This window comes from Mastigoproctus giganteus, chromosome 4 (assembly GCF_048544385.1).
Source record: "Mastigoproctus giganteus isolate SK-2022 chromosome 4, ASM4854438v1, whole genome shotgun sequence".
Taxonomy (NCBI): Eukaryota; Metazoa; Arthropoda; class Arachnida; order Uropygi; family Thelyphonidae; genus Mastigoproctus; species Mastigoproctus giganteus.
Window position 1 is genome coordinate 195324038 of NC_143578.1, and position 18083 is coordinate 195342120.

General features: G+C 37.5%; 1 protein-coding gene across 3 annotated transcripts in view; it reads right to left on the reverse strand.

Annotated features, from left to right (window-relative positions):
• The window catches only part of Letm1 (Leucine zipper and EF-hand containing transmembrane protein 1), a 163941-nt gene extending 145897 nt beyond the window's left edge, over positions 1-18044 (reverse strand). Inside the window, exons 1-2 of one of the 3 annotated variants that reach the window (XM_090371115.1) lie at positions 17822-18044; positions 9342-9465 (exon numbers count right to left, since the gene is read on the reverse strand). The gene's annotated coding sequence lies outside the window, so the exon portion shown is untranslated. The remainder of the gene's footprint in view (positions 1-9341; positions 9466-17821) is intronic. The other 2 variants (XM_090371114.1, XM_090371116.1) reach the window with 2 other exon arrangements.
• Positions 18045-18083: the final 39 nt, after the last annotated feature.

Sequence of the window (18083 nt, forward strand, 5' to 3'; positions counted from 1 at the left end):
TTTTTTTTTTTTTGCTGATGCTTTATAGTCTTGCTTTCTTGCATCATATGCCACTACTAATGCTAATGCTAAATCTAGAAGAAACAGCAGTAACTAGAGGAATCAGACAAGGAGACACCAATTCCTATTCCCTTTAGTTTGATAATGGATGAATTAAGGAAGTAGTAGTAGTAATAGTAGTGGCATGTGATGCAAGAAAGCAAATGTATGAACTTATGCAGCATCAGCCAACAAAAAAAAAAAATCACACCATTCCCTCCAAATGCCTGTCCAGTTCCTCCTTAAATTTATTCAACCTATCAACTTCCACAACGACAGATGGAAGTTTGTTCCAGCAATTAACCACCCGCTGGCTAAAGGCAAATTTCCGCACATCTATTCTATATCTGCCTTTTCTTAATTTGAATTTATGCCCCCTTAGGTTCGTAATCTGAACAAGTGGAAGGTTCCCATCAGAATTCAGCGTGCTCAACCCATTCAAGGCCTTATATACCTCAATCAGATCACCGCGTAGGTGCCTAGTCTCCAGCCACTGCAATTTGCAGAACTTAAGCCTCTCTTGGTAAGAGGACCCCTTCATTCCCCTCACCAATCTTGTTTCCCTTCTCTGTACATGCTCAAGTAAATCTACATCCTTCCTAAAATGAGGCCTCCAAACCTGTACGCAGTACTCAAGGCGTGGCCTGACCATTGTCTTATACAGAGGGATAATCACCTCCTTTTCCCTGATAGCAAAATTCCTATATATCATTGACAAAACCCCATGACCTGCCCTGGCAGCCTGTCTGCAATGCTCAGAAAACTTCATATCTGCCTGCACAATTACTCCCAGGTCTTTTTCATTTTCTACCACCTTAAGTGTAGTACCACACAGTTGGTACATTCCTCTGAGGTTACTTCTACCCATATGCAGTACTTTGCATTTGTCAAGGTTAAACTTCAGTTGCCACTTCTTAGCCCATCTGCCCAAATTATCTAGATCCTGTTGCAGTAGCACACTGCCATTACTGTCATTAACAACCCTGCCAACCTTTGTATCATCTACAAACTTCGACATTAAGCCTGATATACCTTCATCAATATCATTGATAAATATACAAAACAACAGTGGACATAACACCGAACCCTGTGGGACTCCACTAATAACATTAGTCCAAGAAGAGCAGCACCCATTGATTACAACCCTCTGTCTTCTCGCACTTAACCATCCTTTTATCCATTGTAGCAACTTATCCTTAATACCATTCTGCTCCAATTTGTACAATAGTCTTCCATGCGCAACAGTGTCAAAAGCTTTCCTGAAATCCAAATATATGATATCAAAATTATTTTTTGCATCCAGTTCCTTTGTAACCACATCATAATATCCTATCAAATTTGTCAGACAAGACTTTCCCTTAACAAACCCATGCTGTGTCTGAATTATTGCTGCAGTCTTGTCTAGATGAACCTGCAATGCATCTTTAACCAGCAACTCCATTATTTTACCCGGAACAGAAGTTAAACTAACTGGTCTGTAATTACTCGTGTCACCCTTCGATCCCCCTTTGTGAATTGGGGATACATTTGCACATCTCCAGTCCATGGGAACCTCCCCTGAGTCCAAGAACGCTCTCATAATTATGGCTAAGGGTTTGCTTAGTTGCTTTGCTGCCTCCTTTAATATAACTGGATAGATCCCATCCACCCCAGGTGCTTTTCTTACGTTTAACTTCAACAATTTCTCTTCCACTTTGCTCTCAGTATTGCAAAATCATTAAGTATCTTGCTACAATTTGATAACCTTATGCCATTTTCAAACCTTAATAATTCATCACGTGTGAATGTAGATGCAAAATACTCATTCAGTTTGTTTGCTATCTGAGCAGGATCATCAACAGTCGAACCATCGATGCCAAGTGGACCAATCAGATTCATCCCCTTCCTTTTAGAGTTTACATAAATAAAGAAATCTTGCTGTTTTTCTTAGCATCTTTTGCCAAGGATTTCTCGTAATCTGCCTTCGCCTGCCGAACCTCCTTTGTCACCTGATTACAGATGAACTTATATCTGCCATAGGCTTCTGAGTCGCTTGATAATTCATATGCATCCCATGCATTTTTCTTCTCTGTTACGAGTCTCATTAGTTCATTTGACAACCATTTAGGCCTAAACCTTGAACAATATTTCTTAATAGGTATGAAACTTTTAGTAGCTTCCACGATTAATTACTTGAATGCTTCCCACTTAGAATTTACTGTCGGTAACATCGTCAGTTGATCCCACTGTACAGAATTTAAAAACTGTCGGAGACCACTGTACTCGCCTTTACGGAAGCAAAAACCCTTTCCTTTACCCCTGATGGTAATTAAAGGAAAGGGTACAGTGGTCTCCGACAGTTTTTAAATTCTGTACAGTGGGATCAACTTATCTACTGTATTCTGTATAGTAGATGAAGGGAATTAGAATTAAAAAGTTTGCTACATATATGTGCAGTATTAATGAAAGAAATCAAAAATGCTTTAAATATAGCTACATAATTTAACCACCAAGAACTACTAAGATGTAAATTAGAATAAAAAATGACAGAACAAGCAATGAAGTTTAACTACTTGTAGCAGCAGAATAACAAGCTTTAACATTCTCAACCGAATCACCAGGTTCTTGGGAACACTTTATGCAATCCTTCCAAACTTTTCTCCACACTCCATTCATGGTTTTCTGAGTCATTTCAAGTGCTTTCCCAAGCACTTGAAATGTTGTAGATTGCAGTTTTAACATTGTAGGGTTTCCAAAACTCCATTAAGCTCGCTACATTTTCATCAGTGTTGACGGTTGTTTGTTGTTTTTTTTTTTTTTTTAGGAGCATTAGCAACTAAGGCTATATTGCTCCGGGAATATGCAGTGGTCACTCCCTGACCTTTCTGCATCCTCCGTATTTGGTGGTGACGGGCTCAAACCCCAGTCTAATCTAAAAGCGTGTTCTATGCATCGCTGCTCCTTCCACCTGGCTACGGAGGCGCCCCAGTGTTGATGGCTTTAATAACTTGGGAAAAGGTGTTCCATATGTAGCAAGCTTTAAATGTGGTGATAATACCTTGGTCCATTGGTTGGATTGATGTAGTGTTTGGAGGCATGTAAAAAATTTTATATGATTGTTCAAGTCTTCTAAGCTCTCTTTGCTTGGACGTCCTGGCATGTTGTCCATGATCAGAACTGCTGTAATCAAGGTTATTTTTCACACAATCGCTTTCCACTGTGGGACAAAAGAATTCAGAGTACCAATTAACGAAAAGAGGCCTGGTTACCCGAGCTTTTTTATTAGTCGTCCAAATTACAGTTGGGTGTGATTTAATGAATCTTTGAGAGCCTTTGGATTTTCCGAATGTAAACAAAAAGGGGTTTTAATTTAAAATTCTCCACAGCGTTACCACCCAACAATAACCGATCCCTCACCGCTTTGAAGCCTGGCGTGTTTTTTTCTTCATTTGACATGAAACTTCTTTTAGGCATTCATTTCCGAAAAGTCCTGTTTCGTGTTAAAAACTTGTTGAGCAGTATAACATCCCTATTCAATAATTTTAACAAGTTCTATTTTGAAAGTTTTGGCTCCTTCTTGATCTGCATTTGCGGCTTCTCCCTGGATTGCTGTTATGTAGGTTATAGCGCTTTTTAAATCTATCGAACCAGCCCTTACTAGCATTCAACGGTTCAATTTTTTTTTTTTTTTTTTTTTTTTTCTTTTTAAATGAGCTTTCTTCAGATCTTCATATAGGCTAATCGCATTTTCTTTAAACATGTTAAAAATTCAATCTGTAAAAGAATTCAATTCAAATATTCAATCTGTGTACTGGTAAAACAGTGTTATCGTAAGTTGTGATAGCATTATAGTGAGATACGGGTTAACATAAGAACAGCATGATAGCGAATCAGCATAAAGCAAACCGCATTATAACGAGGGCCTACTGTAAACAAAATATTTTAAAAAAATCATTAATAGATAGATAGAGGTTGAAAGTAAGGTAACTAGGAAACAATGAAGAATACATTTATTAATAAATGGATATATAAAACAGGTCAAAAGAATGGGAAAAACATACAGATAGGATGGAGAATAACAGGTGGGCAAAAATATTAGAGAACTAGTAACCAAATGAAGTAGCAGAAGACCACGAAGATGGAAAGATGACCCAACCAGAATATTAACTAATAAACAATATGCTTAGTGTGGAAAAGAAGATATTGATTCACACATTAACTATGTGAATGATATAGAGGTGGGCAGAGTAGTTAATAACAGATTGTGCTACTCCAACAGGATCTGCATAAATTACAGATGGGCTGAAATGTGCCAATTAAGATTTAAACATCAATAAATTCCATATACTACATTTGGGTAGCAATAATCCCTGAGTAACTTACCATTTGTATAGCACCAAACTCAAAGCAGTGGAAACGAAACAAAAAAAGAAAAAGACCTAGGAGTTAATTGTACAGTCTGACATTGAAATTCACTAAGCAGTACAGACAAGCTGCGAGGAGAGCTGACAGGGATCTATCACCAATAAACGGAAATGTTGAAAGAGGTGAGTATCCAAGTGTATAAAGCAGTGGGTGGGCTGTACATATAATTTATATAATTAGGAGCAAAATTAGAGAACAGAAGGGCTAAATGAGAAAGATAAACAGTAAATTCTGCAAGTATGGAGTCAGGTAGTGAATGGATGTTGATTGATTGAGTATGCTGACTGGTTTGGGGGGGGGGAATTACTGATGCCAATCCAGTGGAAGAGTGCAGAAGTCTATAAAAAGAACATTCCACAAAAACTGAACACCTATTAAACAGAAATTGGAGACTCTTAGCAAGAGACAGGTCATTAATTAACTTGAATGCCCTCTTTCGAATAGAGTTAGAGCTTAGAGTTCTTGAATCTCTAAGCTCTAACTCAAGATTATTGTTCTTGCACCGAGATGCAAGAACAATAATCTATGGTACAGCAAATTTGGGATTTGTACAGGGGCAGTAGCTGCTTTAGAAGAAAAGCAATATCATCCAGTTTTTTTGATGCAGAGAAAGCAAATAAACAAAACAAATGAGATTAGAAGGCAGGGTGATCTAAACAGAGATGCAATCTTGTCTAGAAATCTTGAGCATCATCAAAGATAAGCACAGGAGCAGTAGACTCTTTGATGAGGAACAAGCCATGATTGAGTTTTAGAAGGATTGAAGTTAACTAAGTTTTATTTTCCCCAATGAAGAGTTACCTAGGAATCGTTATCTAACATGCTGACTGCCAAGCTAGTTTAAGAAAAAATTTCCCCCAGGGCCAAAAAATATTTAGTAAATAATTTGATCAGTAATTCTAAAATAAATATTGTAACATCAGTGTTATGTCATTTTTCTGCTTAAAATCTCAATAAAGAGCCTTTTTTTGTGTCACATATATGTGGCTGTCATGGCTCAGTGAGTTACTTTTTCTTGAGAAGCCATGTCAGTCACATACGTGTGTGTCCATACTAGGTCACACATATGAAGGTCATTTGTGAATAGTTCATTGCATGCACGCTATGTAACAAACTTGTTTAAATAAGTTTGTCAGTATTGTTAAAGCTTTTGTCAAAACAAGTTCTTTAAAAAAAGGGGGCAGTAGTGCACTGTATTATTCATTATATTGTTGTGTTTCTTCACAATTTTATACAAGCATGTTGTAAAAAAAACTCGAACCCTTGCTGAAAATCTTAGTAGTTCTGAAGATGAAAAACAAGATTTCCACTCAGTAAATTCGGTAAAAGATCCTGACTGGGATATTTCATCAAATGAAAGAGATACTGAAATACAGGAAAACAATGAAGAAGTGCATCGAGACTGGGTGGCAGAAGAAAACAGTGATGAACAAATTGAAAAGACTGAAGAACCTGATATTGAAGCAACTGAAACAAATGAAGTTATTGAACGAACTGAATACGAAGGACGCCAAAAAAGTTTTGATTTTACAGGCAAATAGACAAAGCAAGAAATATTACTCATTTTCAGGCATTTTCATTATTTTTAGATAAATAATAATAATAAATAATTTTTAAATAATCAGCAGTTACTCACTGATTATTTAAAATTTTTTTCTCATAGCACCATGCAAATTTCATCAGATGTATCACCAGAAGGACACGCTTTTCGAAAATAATGTAAATTCCCATCAACTTTGAGCACTATACAGCTGATGCAGCTCCAATAAAACAGAGGGTTTGGGACTAGTAAGATTGGGCAGCATTTCATCTTACTGGTCAACCAAATCTATCTATAAAAATAACATAGTAACAAAAATGTCTCAACAGATTTGAATTGTTGTTATGCACTGTCGATACAAATGTTAATCGTATTTAGCAGTCATGGGCTTGAACTCTGGTCCACTCAAAGAGCATATGCTACTGTACTCACGCTCCTGACCACTCATCTATGCCAGGCGTGAATTGTTGTTATATGCCTCATTCACTTTGTAATTGTAAAATTTGTATAATAAAGAATTTTTAAATGATCAGCAGTTACTCACTTATTTTTTCTCATAGCACCATGCAAATTTTCATCACATGTATTACCAGGGGCCACGCTTTTCAAAAATAATGTAAATAGTAGTAGTAGTGGCATGTGATGCAAGAAAGCAAGTGTATGAGCTTATGCAGCATCAGCCAAAAAAAAAAAAAAAATCACACCATTCCCTCCAAATGCCTGTCCAGTTCCTCCTTAAATTTATTTAACCTATCAACTTCCACAACGACAGATGGAAGTTTGTTCCAGCAATTAACCACCCGCTGGCTAAAGGCAAATTTCCGCACATCTATTCTACATCTATCTTTTCTTAATTTGAATTTATGCCCCCCTTATGTCTGTAATCTGAACAAGTGGAAGGATCCCATCAGAATTCAGCATGCTCAACCCATTCAAGGCCTTATACGCCTCAATCAGATCACTGCACAGGTGCCTAGTCTCCAGCCATTGCAATTTGCAGAACTTAAGCCTCTCTTGGTAAGAGGATCCCTTCATTCCCCTCACCAATCTTGTTGCCCTTCTCTGCACACGCTCAAGCAAATCTACATCCTTCCTAAAATGAAGCCTCCAGACCTGTACGCAGTACTCAAGGCGTGGCCTGACAATTGCCTTATACAGAGGGACAATCACCTCCTTTTCCCTGCTAGCAAAATTCCTATATATCAGGGTTTCTTAACCAGGGGTCCATGGAAGGATTTCAAGGGGTCCGTGAGCTTGGATGGGAAAAAAATCAACTCATTCATTCATTTCCTTCACTTATGAATGTATGTAATAAATTACAATTGTATTAGCTGTATCTGTAGTCATGAATAGAAATAACAGATATTTTCATATCATATTATAGTTATTGCGTATCTCGAAAAATCGCTTACACTCATCGTGACTTTGAAATTACAGCAGTTATTAGACCTGCCGCTAGATCGCACTTGATTGCAGTCCTGCTGTGGACAGACTATCGTGCAACGTAGTTGGCAAACTATCTGGCAAATCAGTGCCTAGTAGGCCACCTTTAACACGAATAGACACGCTGGCTATGAGGGTAAATCAGGTATGTTCAAACACGTCCTATGGTTTAGATAACAGTTGAAGTGTGTAATTTAACCTTTTCACTGCTATGTGCGTGTATACCGGTCCAACGGTGGAGGACCCTGCAGTGCTACAGGCGTGTATGCACACCCACCATGCATCTGTCGATGCATACAGTCTTCGTATATGTCTTTCTTAGTTGCTAATATTGCATTAATTATTTTTACATTAATTATTTAAAATTTGTTACAGACCAAATTTAAGTTGAAATGTCGAAGAAAAGGAAGTATGATGAAAACTATGTATTATTTGGTTTCAGTTACATTAATGAACTTGACAGGACTTAAATACCGCAGTGTTTTTTGTGTGGAAAAATTCTTGTGAACAGAAGTATGAAGCCAGCAAAACTGAAAGACCATCTGAAGTCTGTCCATGCTGGTTTTTTTCGTGCGAAAAAATCTCAATACAAAAAAGCAGGGACACTTCCAAAACTTGGATTTGCCATTTCACAAAAACCTTTTCTTGAAGCATCCTATAAAGTTGCTTACCGGATTGCCAAGCAAAAGAAGCCCCACACTATTGGAGAGACTTTAGTAAAGCCATGTGCACTGGAAATGGTCGAACTGGTCTGTGGACTGGAACAGAGAAAAAAACTGGAAGCTGTTCCCTTGTCAAATGATGTAATACATTCTAGAATAGTTGATGTCTCTTTTAATATTTTGAAACAGGTCATTGAGGAAATGGCAGCCTCGCCAATCCCCTTCAGTATGCAATTGGATGAAACTACAGACATTTCTCAATGCAGCCAGCTCCTTGTTTTTGTTCGCTATGTGCATGCTGATGCCATCAAAGAAGAATTCTTATTTTGTGAGTCTCTTTCGGAAACTACAAAGGCCGTCGACGTTTTCGAAATGGTAAAAAAATTTTTTTACAAACGAAACTTTAAATGGAAAAAAAAACTTCATTCTCTTTGCACTGATGGAGCTCCTGCGATGCTTAGTAATACATCTGGTTTTGCTACTTTAGTGAAAAAAGAAGCTCCTCAAGTCATCGTCACTCATTGCTTTTTACACAGACATGCACTGGCAACAAAGACTCTTCCAACAACCCTGAAGGAAGTATTGTCAACAGCCATAAAAGTTATCAACTTTATCAAAAGAAGTTCTCTGAATCATCGTATTTTTAAAAGATTTTGTCAAGAAATGGGAGCAGAATATGAAGTGCTTCTCTACCACACAGAAGTGTGCTGGCTTTCAAGAGGACAAGTCTTGAAGCGCTTGTTCGAACTAAGGGCAGAAGTTTCACTTTTTCTGGAAGAAAGAGAAAACCCACTCTTGGAACATTTTGAAAGGAAGGATTTTATCCATGGGTTGGTTTACCTGGCAGATATTTTTCACCATATGAATGAGATAAATCTTTCCATTCAAGGTCATGAAGTCACCATTATGGATGCAACTGAAATATTACAAGCTTTCTTGGCTAAGTTACCAATATGGAAGAAGAGAGTAGAGACTGACATTCTTGCAAACTTTCCATTGTTGCAGGAAGTGCTTTACCAAGATGTAGTTGAAACGCAAACTTCTCTCTCAATTTTTTTGAAAAGAGATATCTGCAAACACTTGGAAATATTACAGAACTCTTTTAAACGTTATTTCTATCTTGATGGCATGAAAATTGAACCATGGATCCGAAATCCTTTTCTTTCTGATATAAACTGTATCGAAGATGTTGACTTAACTAAAGATGAACTCATTGATCTTAGGTCAAAAAACTTACTACGATTGGAGTTTACCTCAAAAAGCCTTGGAGAATTCTGGTGTTCCCTGAGAGAAGCCTATCCTCATCTTGTAAAGTGAGCTATGGAAACTTTCATACCATTTGCAACAATATATCTGTGCAAATCGGGATTTTCAGCACTTGTAACGAAAACAAAAAATCGAAATCGATTAGAGGTCCAACATGACATGCGTGTTGCCTTGTCAAATACCACACCACACCACAGTTTAATGTTCTTATTCAAGATAAACAACAACAGTCTTCACACTGATATGTCCTTAAAAAATAAAATTTAACTTCAACTTTCCTATATTTTAAATGTATTGTATTATTATTCAATGTGTTAAGAAAGAAACACATATTACTGTATAATGTTTTTTTTAAATTTTGGTAACTATTTCATTAAACTGGTTTTTTGTAATTTTATTTTATGCATTTAAAAACATTCTGAGAAGGGGTCCGTGGCATTCACCTGACTGGCAAAGGGGTCCGTGGAACTAAGAAGGTTAAGACCCCTGCTATATATCATTGACAAAACCCCATGACCTGCCCTGGCAGCCTGTCTGCATTGCTCAGAAACTTCATATCTGACTGCACAATTATATTATATCTGACTCCCAGGTCTTTTCATTTTCTACAACCTTAAGTGTAGTACCACACAGTTGGTACGTTTCTCTGGGGTTACTTCTATCCATATGCAGTACTTTGCATTTGTCAAGGTTAAACTTCAGTTGCCACTTCTTAGCCCATCTGCCCAAATTATCTAGATCCTGTTGCATAAATTCCCATTCCCATCAATTATCAGTGTTATACAGCTGAGATAGCTATAACTGAAACAGAGGATGTTAGCCATATATGTCTGACGCGGTGCCTAAAAAACCTAATGGTGTTGGACATATAGAGCCGACATGGCACCCAATGTGTTAAGGAACTAGTGGCGCATATTCAAAGCTGTCTGTGCAGGCAGGCCGAGGTTTCTCAAACTGGAAGGTGGAATGTAGAGTAATATTTACAGCAAAACTATGAATAGGATTTCCAGTCAGCAGAAGAAAGTTGTTAATACACAAAATGAAAAGAGTGGGAGAAAGAGCCAAATCTTCTGGGGGGGGGGGACACCAGCATTAGTTGAGAAGTTAGAAGACAGAGCCATTTACAGAGCCATATCAGCTGCAGCAAGAGATCAGAAAGAAAAATGTTTACTCAAATGCATGAACAGATGGCAACCCAGAAAATCAGAGCTTGTTTGGAACATCTTTATGCCAAACAGCATAAAAAACTTTGGAATGTGAAGATAAATTGCTAGAGTTTCAAACTTTTTCCATTCAATTTATCCAAAGATGAGTAACATACACCAATGTACAACCTATGGATAGATATAGACAGAATTCACATTGACAATCACTGATCAGATGAAAGGTTTCAAAATAGTGGCTGCATATGAGCAAATTTCTATGCAGAAAGAAAAAAAAACACCAGTGCAATAAGAGTGTAAAAAGGTAGCACAAAACAGTTACAAGCTCAGGTGCACAGCTTTACCAAACCAGTGGAAAAATGCCATCATGACTTGAGACTCTGGTATCAATACACCAAGTTTTGGCAGACGTGCAATTGGAGGATCCCCCCCCCCCAGAAACCTTTTAGAGCCCTCCTCTCTCTGCAGTCTGTGGCATGAAGGCTCAGGATAGGTGAGAGATTCCTGCCCATGGAGATGCTCCACAATGTCCAGGAGATGGATATAGACTACAAAAAGTACATAGAGGACAAATCATACAGAAGATGCATCATCGGGGAACAGCTTTCGTCTTCAGCTGAGTGACTGCCATCGTCTTTTCATCGCTTTTCATATTCTTTCATTTCCCATATTAATATTAATTTTATATGTAAAATATGTAATTATACGTTATATGTTTTATGTAATTTTTCCTGTATTAGTTATTTTATATTAAACCCACAGCATTGTCACTGTTATGGGTATTATTTCATCACGCAATCATGTAACCATTCACTCCCCGCAATAAATATATAAATAAGACTGTTGAAAATTGTAACATCCTTCTATAGGAAGACCATGGAAGGAAATGAGTGGAGTGTGTTCAGTATGGTAGGAAATGCTTTACCAAGATCATCAATACAAGATCATTAATACTGCACTGTTACTTTTTAGAAACAGGCAAATTACATTTATGTCAGGGTTTTATTTATTTATTTTTTTTTTTTTTTTTGCTGATGCAGAATAAGTTTCTTCCTTGCATAACTTGGCTTGATTAATACTAAAAACATATATATATATATATATATATATATATATATATATATATATATATATATATATATATATACACTGTATATACATTATACACTGATTTGGTTATACACTTACACCACTCAGAGCCAAATGGCCAGGGCATATGCTGAGGAACAACACACCTTCTTATATTCCCCATCAAATCAAATCCCCTTCAAATTAATGAGGGGCCTAACAAGCTCTCAGTTGCCCAGCTCAACAGCAGAGCTCACTCCTGTACATCAGGCAACACAGAGGCAATCTCCAAGGCAGAATGCGCTGGTCACACAGGAACTAGTTATTCTTGATGACTCTATTGTCATGGAGATGGAGAATATATTATGCAAGAAGGATAGGTGGAACAGGACCAGGGTATGTCTGCCAGAGGCAAAAGTTGGTGTTATAGAGCAGATATCTTTTAAGGGCACAAAAGGTGATATTGTACACATTGGAACTAATGACATTAAGAGTAAGAGATCTGCAGATTTACTCAACAAGACTGGTCAATGTTGAAAAAAAAAAAGTCACAAGTTAGAGTTGAATATGAACGAGTCTGCAATTCTGCCCAAACAAGAGAGGAGGGAGTATATGATGAGAGCCTTGTCAATCAATTGAGCCCTGGAGAGATTGTGCAAGGTTCATGGAGTAGAATTTTTTTCAGCATGGTCTGTGCTTGTTGACAGGAGAAACTGCTTCTAAAGGGATGGGGTATACTCAAAAGAATATTTTCTGATGCTATCAAGGCAGTGTTAGTTGAGTCAGAAAACTGCTAGCTTGGGGGATACACAGACTAAAAGTTTAACAGTGGCCACAGGCAGAGGCAAAAGTGATTCTTGCACTGCTTCTATTAGAATGAGCAGTAGCCTGGAAAGCAAGGTGCTGGAGATTTCAGGACTGCTGGGAGTGATAGTGGAACAAATAAATACATAGGCTGTTAGGGTAACTAAGAGTAGAAACAGGTTTGTTGTTTGTTTGTTTGTTATTTGGTTTTTAGGAGCATTAGCAACTAAGGCCATATTGCTCCGAGATATGCGGTGGTCATTCCCTGACCTTTCCGCATCCTCCGTATTTGGTGGTGACGGGCTCGAACCCCGGTCTAATCAAGAAGCGTGTGCTACGCACTGCTGCTCCTTCCCACCTGGCTACGGAGGCGCCTAGAAACAGGTGCATGTATACTTGCATGTACACCAATGCTAGGAGTATAGTTAATAAATTTGATGAGCTTGAAGTGCTAGTCAAGACATCAAAGGCAGATATTGTCGGGATATCAGAGATGTGGTGTTATGGTCTGTGTGACGTAAGCCGTGCAGAATTGGAATTTGGGGAGTACAATGTATACAGAAAGGACAGACAGGGCAGGAAGGGAGGAGGAGGAGGAGGGAGGGGTTATGCTGTTAGTTAAGAAACACAAAATCTAAGGAAGTGCATCTAACTGAGATTGGTGTACAATACAATGTTGAGTCAGTTTGGTGTGACATAAGCACTGAGAAAGGGAAAATGAGTATGTGTGTGTTATAGGCCTAATGAATCTGATGAGTATAATCAGCAATTGTGCAGAGAAATAGAGTGGGCTAGTAAATCAGAATGTCTTATAATGAGGGATTTTAAATTTCCACATATTGACTAGAACTTGTGGATTGGTTACTCGCACACTAGCAAGACTTTTGTGGATTTATTGGATGACTGTTTTCAACAGCAACATGTTCAAGAGGCAACCAGGAGTAATATTTTTGATCTGATAATCAGCAGTGATTATTCATGAATTAAGAATTTATAGAAAGAGGAACCACTGGGTGACAGTGATCACAATGTTCTGACTTGGGATTTATTTAAAGAGGTAACTACCATCAGGGGTAAAGGGAAGGTGTTTTGCTTTCATAAAGGTGACTACAGGGGTCTCAGACAGTTTTTAAATTCTATAGAGTGGAATCAACTGATGGTGTTACCAACGTTGACTTCTAAATGGGAAGCCTTCAGGGACTTAATCTTGGAGGCTACTAGGCTTTTCATTCCAACTAAGAAATACTGTTTAAGGTTCAGGCCTAAATGGGTGTCAGATGAATTAATAAGGCTCATAGCAAAGAAGAAAAATGGATGGGATGCATTTAAATTATCAGGTGACACAGAAGCTTATGGCACATATAAAATAGTCTGTAATCAAGACACAAAGGAGGTTAGGCAGATAAAGGCAGATTACGAAAAATCTTTGGCAAAGGATGCAAAGAAAAACAGCAAAGACCTCTTTAGTGAACTCTAGAAGGGATGAATCAGATTGGACCACTCCAGATCTATCCAGTTATATTAAAGGAGGCAGCAAAGGAAGTAAGCAAACTCTTTGCCATAGTTATGAGAGCTTCCTTGGACTCAGGGGAGGTCCCCATGGTCTGGAGATGTGCAAATGTATCCTTAATTCAAAAAGCGGTTCAAAAAGTGACACAAGTAACTATAGACCTGTTACCTTAACTGGTGTTCTGCGGAAAATAATGGAGTCACTGGTTAAAGAAGCACTGCAGGATAATCTAGACAAGACTGCAGTAATAGTTAAGACACAGCATGGATTTATTAAAGGGATATTATGATGGGGTCACAAGGGAACTGGATGCAAAAAATAATTTTGATATCATATACTTGGATTACAGAAAAGCTTTTGATACTGTTGCACATGGAAGACTGTTGTACAAATTGGAGTAGTATGGCATTAAGGGAAAGTTGCTACAATGGATAAAGGGATGGTTGAGTGGGAGACGACAGAGAGCGGTATGATCAATGGACACTGCTCTTCGTGGACAAATGTTATTATTGGAGTTCCCCAGCATTCGGTGCTGGAACCATTGTTGTTTTGTGTATTCATCAATGATATCAATGAAGGTGTATCAGGCTTAATGTTCAAGTTTGCAGACAATACAAAGGTTGGCGGAGTTGTTAATGACAGTAAAGACAGTATGCTACTCCAACTGGATCTAGATAAGTTGGGAAATGGGCTGAGAAGTGCCAATTGAAGTTTAACATTGACAAATGCAAAGTACTGCATATGGGTAGCGATAACCCAAGAGAAACATACCAACTGTGTATTACTACACTCAGGGAAGTGGAAAGTGAACCTGGGGTTAATTGTGCAGTCAGATATGAAGTTCTCTGCCAGGTCAGGTTGTGGAGCCTTGTCAATGATATATAGGAAATTTGCTAGCAGGGACAGGGAGGTGATTATCCCATTGTACAAGGAAATGATAAGGCCACACCTTGAGTACTGTGTACAGGTCTGGAGGCCTCATTTTAGGAAGGATGTAGAGTTGCTAGAGCAAATACAAAGGGCAACAAGATTGGTGAGGGGGAACAAAGGGGTGCCCTTACGAAGAAAGGCTTAAATTCTGCAAATTGCAGCACCTGGAGAGTAGACAGGCACATGCGAGGTGATCTCATTCAGATGTATAAGGCCTTGAATGGGTTGAGCAAGCTGAATGCTGATGGGATTCTTCTCTTGATCAGATTAAGAACCTGAGGGGGAATAGATTCAAATTGAGGAAAGACAGTTGTAGAATAGATGTGCAGAATTTTGCCTTTAGCCAGCGGGTAGTTGATTGGTGCGACAGACTTATCTTTTGTTATGGAAGTTGATAGCCTAAATAAATTTAAGGCTGAGTTGGACAGGCATTTGGAACGAATGGAGGGATGAAATGGGAGGTTTTTTTTGGCTGATGCTGCACAAGCTTGCTTTCTTGCATTGCATGCCTCTACAAATGTTAATGCTAATACTGTATATGCTTATACTATTGATATCAGACATAATTCACATTTCATTTGAATATAACATTGCTGGCATTTATGATTTCCATTAGTCAAATATTTGATTAACAAAAGTTTAATTTCATTGCTTTTCCTATACTTCCGGTTCATGTACAATTTTCCAATTTTTGCAAAATTCCAAATTCTTCAAAAAAAAATTCACCCTACATCACATGCATAATGAAGTGCAATGTGTCACACCTTGCATCATAATCAAGATACTGTACTCCACTAATGCTAATACCATTGATATTAGACGTAATTCACATCTCATTTGAATATAACATTGCTGGCATTTATGATTTCCATTAGTCAAATACTTGATCAACAAAAGTTTAATTTCATTGCTTTTCCTATACTTCTGGTTCATGTACAATTTTCCAATTTTCACAAAATTCCAAATTCTTCAAAAAAAAATTCACCCTACATCACATGCATAATGAAGTGTAATGTCTCTCACACCTTGCATCATCCTCAATGATATTGTACTCCACCTTGGAAGCATTTTTACCATTCAAATATCCTACCTCTTGATAAAGCATCTTCACTGAATATTAAAATTGTCTAAGGTAGATTTCTTCAGCAAAAATCAAAAAATTTTACAGATTCAGAGTTCAAAGAGTGACATTCTAAAAAATAACAATAGAGTATTACTTACCATTAACAACAGTTAAAACAAGCCTCTGCAAGTGTGCAACCAAAGCACCACTTTCTATTAAAAAAAAAAAAAAAAAATACTAGACCTCTGTTTCAATCTAAGCTGACACCAAAGGAAAGACTATCCTAACTCTAACTAGCTTACATCTGTTTTATGTAATACTCCAACGTACAGAAAATTTGAATGGTATTAACAGAAATTAATGTTACACAAATTTAGATCCAAACAGTTCTAAGGAAGTACTGGCACAATAAACAGAATTTCTTTTCCCATCTTTTCCATTTTTAATTTTAATTTGTGCATGTCCTTATTTGAAAGTGACATCACTCTCATGATTGGGCCAGAATTTGGTAAATGGTTATGCAAAAAGATTCTGTTCCTTGCTTGGTGAGCACACGTTAGGAAAAAAAAAAAAAAAAATACAAGAGATTTCTTATTTGATGTTCACATATTTTTAACAAATTCAGTCCTGAAATCTGTTGACCATTTTGAATATGTACCTATATTTCCTAATAGTAATAGTAGGTACAATTTGAGCCAAATTAAAATGCAACTTTTCTGTGAATTGTTACCATTATGACACCCCTTTTCAGTAAATAACTACAAAGAGTATGCAACTAGTACTAATTCTACAAATTCTGCAACTTAATGATGTGCTATTAGCATTAGAAAAGGTACATGATGCAAGAAAGCAAGCTTATATAGCATCAGTCAAAAAAAAAAAAAAAAACCCTTATTTCACCCGTCCACTTGCTCCAATTGTTTGTCAAGTTCTGAATAGAATCTATTTAAGCTATCAACTTCTACAACGACAGATGGAAGTTTGTTCCAGCAATCAACCACCCGCTGGATAAAGGCAAACTTCCACAAATCTATCCTACAACCCGTCTCTCCTCAATTTGAATTTATGCCCTCTCAGGCGATTATTCTGAGCAAGAGGAAGAATCCCATCAGCATTAAGCATGCTCAAACCATTCAAGGCTTTATACACCTCAATCAGATCACCTCGCAGGTGCCTAGTCTTCAGACACTGTAATTAGCAAAACTTAAGCCTTTCTTCATAAGAGCAACCCTTTGTTCCATTCACTAATCTTGTTGCCCTTCTCTGCACTCGCTCCAGCAGCTCTACATCCTAAAATGAGGCCTCCAGACCACTGCCTTATGCATGGGGATAATCACCTTGGGCTTGGCACGCCCAGGGTCCTGAGCTGGATATCATCATTCTCTTTCTTGGTTATCCCCCCCCCCCTCTCTCTCTCTCTCTCAGGGTATTCAGAAATTTCTTTTTGGCCGATGCACCATAAGCCTCAGGCTTCCTTGCGCCATTTGGCTAATAATAATAATAATATTCACTCTACGACGCTTTTTCCCAATGGAAAATACATCTGAAAATATGCCAAAGTACAGAAATTAAGTACTTTTTATTTATTCATCTCATTTTATTCTCTGTTTTTTTTTTGTTTTGTTTTTTTTTTTGTATAACTAAAATATGACTAACCGAAACATGTACGTTTAAGATCCAAAAAGATCAATATCTATGGCAGCTGCACGTTAGACTGGTTTACAGTAAACAATAACAGATTACCTGGGAGTGTAAAAATTAAATTAGTCAATTCTTAGAAATTCAAGGATATAAAAAAAAGAAGAAAAGCACCACTTTTGTTTGTGAAACAGAAACGCATTATTTCTACAAGACAAACTTAAAAACAAATGACCAAATGTTTTTCATTATTCTTTATTTCATTTCATTTTATTATTATTTTTTCCTTACCTTTGATATCAATTAAAAACCGAAATACATGGTCAGCCACGACCTACTCACGGTTTAACATGAGTAGACAACCCGGCTTACGGCATTATCTGACACAAGTCTATTGTTTAATAACACCATTTAGTAATAACACGACATAGTAATCACAAAACATCAAAAAAATGCCCAGCACGGCCATTACATTTCAAACCGAAAAGAGCTAATGAATTAATTAAAACCAGACACAACTACCACGAAAATAAATTAGGCCTGTAGTACCGCA